General features: G+C 38.7%; 1 protein-coding gene across 1 annotated transcript in view; it reads left to right on the top strand.

Moving 5' to 3' along the window:
* Positions 1-8400, top strand: part of CPNE4 (copine 4) — a 367095-nt gene that overhangs the window by 332199 nt on the left and 26496 nt on the right. The gene's annotated exons all lie outside the window — the stretch shown is intronic.

The raw sequence follows: 8400 nt of genomic DNA, 5'->3' as shown, positions 1-8400 counted from the left end.
CTCTATGTCTAAATTTCTGAATCCATTCAGAGGGTTCGGATTTGATTCGGAGAGATTAAAGGGTCCCCTGATTCGATTCGGATTCAGAGATTTGGCCACTGAATCAGGCTGAATCTCCCCCAGATTGAATCAGGGACCGAAGCTTCGTACAGCCCTACTGGTCATCATCATACTTCAAAGCACTAGCCATGTAGCTTGGTTCATGAAATCTGCTTTTCATTTTAAATATATCCCTACTATGAAACACATGTGTTATAGGGGTGGCCTACCTATAATACATGTGCCACAACTGTCACAGGCGCTGCCTTGTGTGTGGTGCACACAGATTGGGGGGGAGGAAGGGAGCAGAAAGCGGAGCAGCGTATCAGGCAGGGGACAGGGATCAGAGAGGCCTTCGGAGAGGGTGTGGAGATTAATTTATGGCATGTCTGCCACAAAGGCTGGCCTCTGCTGCTTTAACCTGTTTGTTGCATGTAGGCTTCTTCACACCAGCAGTTAACTTTCATTTCTTTCACTACTGAACAGCTGGCCAGAACTTGGGGACAATAAAATCACCCATTGCCCAAATATTCCTCAGACACATCAACATTAACCATGCAACAATATAACCTTAAGGAGATCTAAACAGGAGCTATGAAATCATTCATTGTGCATTACCCTGGTTAGAGAAAACCAGGGCAGAATAGATGGTAAATACAGGGGACAAGATAAGTGAACAGAACACAGGTCTTACGTATGTCATCTGTTACAAACTAAAAGAATTGCACCCAACTCATTAAGTGTTCATTATGGGTAATGAAGTAGTTTACATATTCATAACTAATTGTAGGTCTCTTAAATCCAGTATGGCCATAATTTGTAACAGTGTTCTTGGTCGGTGTTTCATGAGAACAGTATATCACAAGTTTATAGAGTTCCATGAGCTAGAGAACTCAGTACCTCAATTTCAGTACGACACATTTCTGTTGGTAGTTTGTTGTTGATGTAGGAAGACAATATGCTAATGATTCCTACTCACCTTTTTCTACATTTTCTATATTAAGTGTAGTGCCTGATGTGCTGTTAATCCTTATTGACAGAGTACATCTTCCATTCTGCAGAAATGTAGAAACAATAGCAGTCTACATTTCCTTGAGCATTTCATAACCTTGTTGAGTATATGAGCTCTTTTAAAAACATGTTTTTGTGTACAATGCCTGCTGTATTTCCAGTTGGTGAGCTAATCTGCTGTGTTTCTTTGCCTGTATTTTTTTCCATATTTCTACTCCAAATAAACCTTGCAGCAGTCAGCAAGAAGCAGCTGCTTTACCAGTGGCAGAAAGAATCCTAGTAGAGGTAACAAGATGTCATGCACAATATTTCTCAAATCTGGAATAGTATCCAGAATTGCAACAGGATAATTCTTCCTCTACAGCTCAAAAAGTCATCCTTCTGCTCTTTCACCTCAGTGAGCTAGCTCTTATACTTCAGTAAACACAAGAAACACTTAAATTTTGAGTAAAGTAAATCTGTCAGTTCCCCATCTGAAGTTTCAAGCAACTCTGCACATATGGTGCTCATGACAGTAGTGGTGTCTGCCAAGTAGAGCTAGATGTTGCTGCTGTAGCTGAGCAAAACAGTTAGATCCCTCAGATAAGAGAGGACCAACCAAAGTGAAAACATACAAAACTTGGAGCATATATAAGTTATTCCAAGGCAGTAACCTGTTCTCTTTGTCCCTTACCCAATTTAGAAGATGCAAAACGAGAGAGGGCAAATAACATAGCTTTAAAGGGAATCACAGGAGATCACAGCATTAATGAGGAAGAAGAGGAGATGGAGGATAACACAGATTTCTTGGAAGACAAGAATCAGGGTAGTGCTTGCAAATGACACACCACCATAAAAACATCATTCAAGTAAAAAAGCTGTTAAAATTGGGTCACCTTCGTAATGAGAAGATTGCCAAAAGTTGACCAAAAAATATTAATATAGACAGAGGTCTGAATAGTTGCATAGAAAGAATAGGGAATATAGAGTGCTTGGTTTAATTTTTTTAAAATATTTTCATTCCTCCTGCTTCCCTAATGAAACAGCATCCCAGCTGTGTATATTTGCAAAGATCTGTTTTAGGAAACCTCATTGAAGTTGTAGGGCTAAAGACAATAGCAAGCCAGCATGACTATCCCTGTTGCTAGCTGTTTGTTTCACTGAATTTTTTGAGACCTATAACATTTGTCCTCTTTTTACAAGCTTAGACACAAAATGTCCCAGCCTAAAATAAGATCCACTGAAAGGCTGGGGATGCGGAGGGACAGCAGACTAAGGGGAAATGGGAGAACTGTCTTTTATCATTTTATTCCTGACCATGGAAACTCTTCAAGATGCTCATAAGTAAATTATAAAGTTTAAAAAAACACAAATTTTTGCCTAGCAAAAATATCTGCAGTACGTATTTAGCCAGATAAGCACTCTGTCCAACTTCCAGCCTATTTGATTAATATGCATATGGGAAATAATATGCATGTTTGATGGATGAGTCTTTGAATTAAGATTTTGCAAACTACAGATGCATTCCTGGGTATGAAATTTAATTTTCAGTCTGTCAGTGACTTAATATTGCTCATTTTCTCAATTGATTAAGTATAAAATATCTTGCTTCTCAGCATTTAGATTTATATGTATCCAATACCCTGTTGTTCACTTTTTCTTGATCACCTGTATTTAAATAAGTAATAAAGCCAGTGCCTGAACTTCACTTATTTTGGCAAATTGTTTTGTCAAGCAACCGAGTACATCACCAGTGGCATTCCCAGAAAGCTATGTAATAAGGTATCAGGTTCCTACAGCAGTATGCTAAGTGTTGTCTGCAGCAGTCAAGTCATATTGCACACAAGTATTTTACATGATTTCATGATATATACAGTGTTGCTAGGAACTGTGTATTGATGCAGCAGTTGCATCTTGCTAGCGTAAACCTGCAATGAGTAAACTATGTTCTGCAAAGCTTAGCTGCAGTCTGGCTGAATCTGCAATACTGAATTAGTAATCCCAAGGCTTCAGAATGAAATAGTTGGTAGATAATTGTTGTATGCTCAGTCCATACAGTGCATACTTGCCTTTTAGAAATAAGCTACCATATTTGCAAGACTCACTTTTTTTTTGGAACGTTCCATTCACATATAGGCTAAGGTCAAAAGAAACCCCTGACTGACAGTTGACTTGAGGGTCAGGAATTTTTTGATGCAGTCTCTTTTGTCAGATAATGCAGTTTGTCAAAACTGAAATGATTTCAGGAAGGGATCACTTCACCTACATTTCCTGTTCTGGGGAAAAAAAAATTCAAAACCAGAAAATCGTCCCATTTCAACATTTGTAAAATAACAAGTTCCTTTTGGGTGCAAAATGTTCGGGGTTTTTTGTTTGTTTGTTTTTTGTTTTAAATGCAGTTACATTTTGGAAAAGGAAGTGAAAAACATTTTTAAAAATGCAGATAAAATGTTTTAAAACTATTAAAGCATTTTGGCATAATCTAAAGTTTTTTCAGGCTTTTCATTTTTTTCTTTTTTTGAGGTTTTGACTCTTTTTGTCCTGAATCAGGATAAGGTTTTTTTTCCCTTTTAGAATCTCAAATATTTGCATAGAATGAAAGTCCTAATAATGACATATCTGGCAACAATTAGTTTGCTGAAATACAGGCAGTTTGTCTGTAGTTAAAGTTAAACTGACCATAATGCAAGTCTGTAGGAAATTGGTCTCCAATTCTTGAGACAGCATGCCTCCTTAGACCCCACTCTAGACAGTAGGCAGTCATTTTGCTGTGTGTAATGACATTTCATCATGTATATAAAACCAATGATAATTGGTTGGAATGACAATAGGAAATGCAAGTTTAATTTGCTTCAGCAACAATATTTGAAACTGTTTGTCCTTTTGAGACGCACTCTTTCCATCAGAGACATTATTGTGTTTTTCCATGTTTGTTGGTGAAATTCTGGAGGCAGTTACCTGACAGAGCAGTCTCTTTCTTAGTAAGAGAAGCTGCTTGCTCAACAATTGTCTTTTAATAATCCCATTTCCAGTCTTACATCTGAACAATGAGATGCTTAATAACTTTCCTTGAATTTTGGAAAGAATTTTTTTTAATGCATAGTCAAACAGTAAGTAACTGCCCTAAGGAGGCAATGTGCTCTTCTGTTCAGCAATCTAAGCAATATCTGGCTAATATCCTTTAAGGTTCTCACAAATTCATCACTTCCAAAGTAAAAGATACTTTTATCTTTTTCTTTTATGTAGTTATTCACTCATTCGTGTTGAGCAGAAGGCCCTAGTCTTTCTAATTTATCAGTCAGGGCTCATTTTTGCAATGGCAACTGTTTAGTGAAACTCCTTATTGATGGAAGTTGAATGCAGGTAAAATGTTTTCTTTCATTTTTGCAGAGCTTTTTGTGTCATATGTGGAGCATTTGAAATATAAGTAAATTAATACTATATTTATCCTCTGTGGGATTTCATGTTGCTTAGGATTTCCTTTCTCTTTGCAAATAGACCTAATACATAAAATTCACCAGTGCCCTTCAGTGTAGATCACAGCATCAAGCCTGCTTTTGAACTGCCAAATGGCATTTTTACTGTTCAAAAGGAGCCATTTTTAAGACTTTCTCAATTTGCAATATGTCTAAAGTATATTCCAAGCACTAGATTACTGTTCCAAATTATTATTAAATAGTAAAGTAGGATTAGCATATTATTCCATATTGAAAAAGATACCATATAGTGTATCAATGTATGGCTTTCAAACATCAGAATCTGCTTTTCTAAGATCTTTCAGGCAGACATCTCATCTCAAGTTACCTTTAAAGGTACTATTACTAAATGCACTATCTTGAAAGCAAGTGCAGCTAGGGCCGAACTGAAGCCCAGTGAAATCAGTGGAAAGACATTACTGACTTGATCAAGCTTCACCAGAAGACTTTTCAGTACACAGCAACCCTGCCAGAAAGGAGTCCAAGTTAATTAAAATTTGTTACTAATATTACCTGTTTGGAATCCACGCAAATTTAGTTTCTCTCAGGTCTTGGCTGCCATCAGTGATGCGTTTAAAGCCAGTTTCTGCTTGGATTTAGACACCTTCATCTTTTCCAGCTCAGTAGAGTTGGACCTATTGAAAATTAAGAGCAGATCTTGGCAGAGAAATGACAGAAGCAATTCCAGTGGTGATTACCCTGTTCCCACTATGAAAACAGCAAGGTTTGCTTCCATGCTGGCCAGAAAGCAGTGTGTAGTCACATCATGTGAAAAGCGTGACTTTCTCTCTCAGTGACAAAAGTACAAAACCATAGTGCTGCTGTCTACCTTTAGATGTAAACCTAGTTTGTCCCTATATTGTTTGAAAGTATATGGGATAAAATATCACCTTTCACGTTATCAGGTTGTTTGACTGCAACACTTCAATGGACCATTACTGCGAAAAAGAGTGTTTGTCCTCTTATTTTTGTGACAGTTTTACAACAAAGATGAAGACTCGTTACAAAACTAGATACATTAAATGTTTTTCAGGGACCTGAGCAGGGTAGTATAGGATAATTACTAGGTGGAATATGAATTGTCTCTCAATTTTGAATCTGCGAAGCTGCCTTAAGTGTCACAGTAATGATACATGGCAAGAGGAAATCCCAATTGTTGTTATTAATGTACTAAAATTTAAAAGCCCTATTCAGGAACTGGGGCCCTCTTGTGCTTCAGTAGATCTGCAAGATATGGGAATAGATAATTCTGTTTTCAAAAGTTAGGGAAACACTGCCTTAGTCACAGCCATCTCTAGCTCGCAATAGGTGATGCTTTTCTTGCAATAAGCCATGACTTAACTGTTAAAACAATCTCACAGTTGTGCATTATTCCTCATAGCACACTGCTAAAAGACAGTAGAGAGGTGCCAAATACTTGTGTTTATCATATTTGCAGCCCCTAACTTAAGGCCAGATTCTTCTTCCACTTTTCTCACATCAGGCGTGTCTGCATGTGCAATGAATGCAAAGCAGTAAACTCTGGAGTTTGAGCATATCCTTCAGAGCAATAAACTCTGGAGCAATAAACTCTAGAGTTGATTCCCATTTGAATGCACTCCCAGGAGTGCAGCGCATTGAGATGGATTGAAGCAGCCCTGGCAGGGTCAGGGGGTCAGCCCAGGGCTGCTCCCCCAGACTCAGTGCTGCAGAGGGGTTGGCTGGGGCATAAGGATGCTTCATTGCAGGCCTAGTCAGCAGGCATCCCTCACACTGAGGCACTGTCATGCCCCAGCCAGCCAGGGTAGTATCTATACATGTGCTGCTGAGGAGTTTTTTACTCTGCAGCAGGATAGTATTTGTACTTACAAGTATTATCCTGCTACACAGTAGATTAATCTACTCCACTCTAATAGGGGCATGTGTAGATGCTGAGACATTTACTGCACAGCTAATTAGTCTACTGTGCAGCAAATGTCTCATGTAGACATGATTACTGAGTAGTACCCTCCTCTCTAAGTCCAGTATCATTCACTGAAAGTAAGGACGGTAGAATATGACTGTCAGTCATTTTTCAAGAATAGCATCTGCTGCACTGACGATATTCTTTCTCTGAATTTTGTGCACACTTGTTAGACTTGTGGTTTCCTCATGAGCTTAACCCAGTCAAATCTATATGAAATAAATAGACTGGCTTTGTTGCCACGGCACTAAAGAAAGTGAATGATGTCATTCACAACAAGCTATAAGCAGTTACAGCAACAAAGACATCAGGTCCACACCTACACAGTGTAACAAAAACCTGTATGTGCAGTTATGGATGAGAATCGTTATACTTATCTTGCCATAATTTCAAATATATGAGGAATAAGGGCAGTTAGAACTCAGAAATCTCAGGCACAGTTCTTAATGAACTAGGTGGCAGTATATTCATGTATTGTCATCCCATTGCTTTTGATTGAGATATAGCTACAAAAAATATGGGAGGCATGAAAGAAAGAGGAGAGGGAGCAACAGAAAAAATCATCACTCACATAACAGTTCTTAGCAGTTGTAATTACCTTTGACCTGCAGTTGATCATCATACTGGCAGATAGCAGCTGGCCTTCTGGTCAGAATGTGCCCTTAGGCACACAGAGCAGCCAACCAGTTGTGCTCTGGAACGCCTCCAACATGTCAGACAGTTTTGTTATTACATGGCCACTCATCTGGGAAGATGTGTAGTGGCGGACTGCTTTGTCTTCTACAAAGTGAATGAAGCTGCATAAATGGTCATGAAAATGACAGTCAGTACCTGATCTAAGCATACCAAATTTGTGGTTGGAGCTGGGATAACTTCACATGCTCTCTAATAGATGTTAACTTAACTCCTCTTTGATGTTGATAGCTACACAGGTTCAAGCTCTGCTTGGTTTAATATCAAAAATAAAGGTAAGCATGATAGTGGTGAATAAGACCTTTCTCTTGTGGGCATTATGTTTCTGTCACCTATTAGTCACCAACTGACCTTTTCCAGGAAGGAATTTCTTTGCTTACATGAATAGGTGCTGTTGGCTTTATAAAATCAGTTTACTTAAGGGTGGGATTTCTACATAAGTACATTGTTTATCACAAGTTGGGTCATACAGATTAAAAAAGCATGAATTAGTTATTGCATCCTTTGATCAGCGGTGAAACACTGAAAAATCCCACAGATGCAGTTTCAAAGCATCCCATTCTACCACCCTTGCAACACAGAATTTGAGCTATCACCTTTAAATCAGTATAGTAGACAGGAACATTAGGACTAAGAGACAGGGCAGTTGAAGAGAGTAACAAGAATTAAGTCTTTTTAGCAAAAGGTAAGGATTACAGGGTTGATGGCAGAAAGGGATTCAGATGGAGTCCAGAAAGAAAGAAAGTCTTCAGTGCCTCAGAAATGGAGAGTGGCTTTGAAGATTGTACCAGTCCTGCTAGCTCATCACAGTAGGATTCAGAATGGGGAGTGCCAGAGAACCTAGAGTGACTAGGTGACTGAGATGCACTATGATGTGCATAGCTGTTCCATGTCACTAAATAAAAAGTTTATTTTAGTTAGAAAACTGGGCTCTTCTTACAGTGTCAGTAATTTCTCTTTAAAAAGCAGCAAAGCAAGGGGAGCCTTGTATGTACTTTGTTACAATATTAATTTGGGGGAGTGGTAGGGTATTTGCAACTCTATTAAAGTTTAATACAAGTAATTATGACATCATAGGGATAATGGAGACCTGGTGGGACTCCACCCATGACTGGACCATCGGTATAGATGGCTATACCTTGTACAGGAGGGATTGTGTGGATAAAGGGGCGGGGGTGTGGCTCTCTATGTTAAGGAAAGCTATGCATCCCTGCAAGCTAATGTTGGTGACCAAGGTGGATGACTGGAGACCCTCTGGGT

This window comes from Gavialis gangeticus, unplaced genomic scaffold (assembly GCF_001723915.1).
Source record: "Gavialis gangeticus isolate Ggan-Ray unplaced genomic scaffold, GavGan_comp1, whole genome shotgun sequence".
In the NCBI taxonomy this organism is placed as follows: Eukaryota; Metazoa; Chordata; order Crocodylia; family Gavialidae; genus Gavialis; species Gavialis gangeticus.
This window is presented reverse-complemented; position numbering and strand designations above follow the sequence as displayed.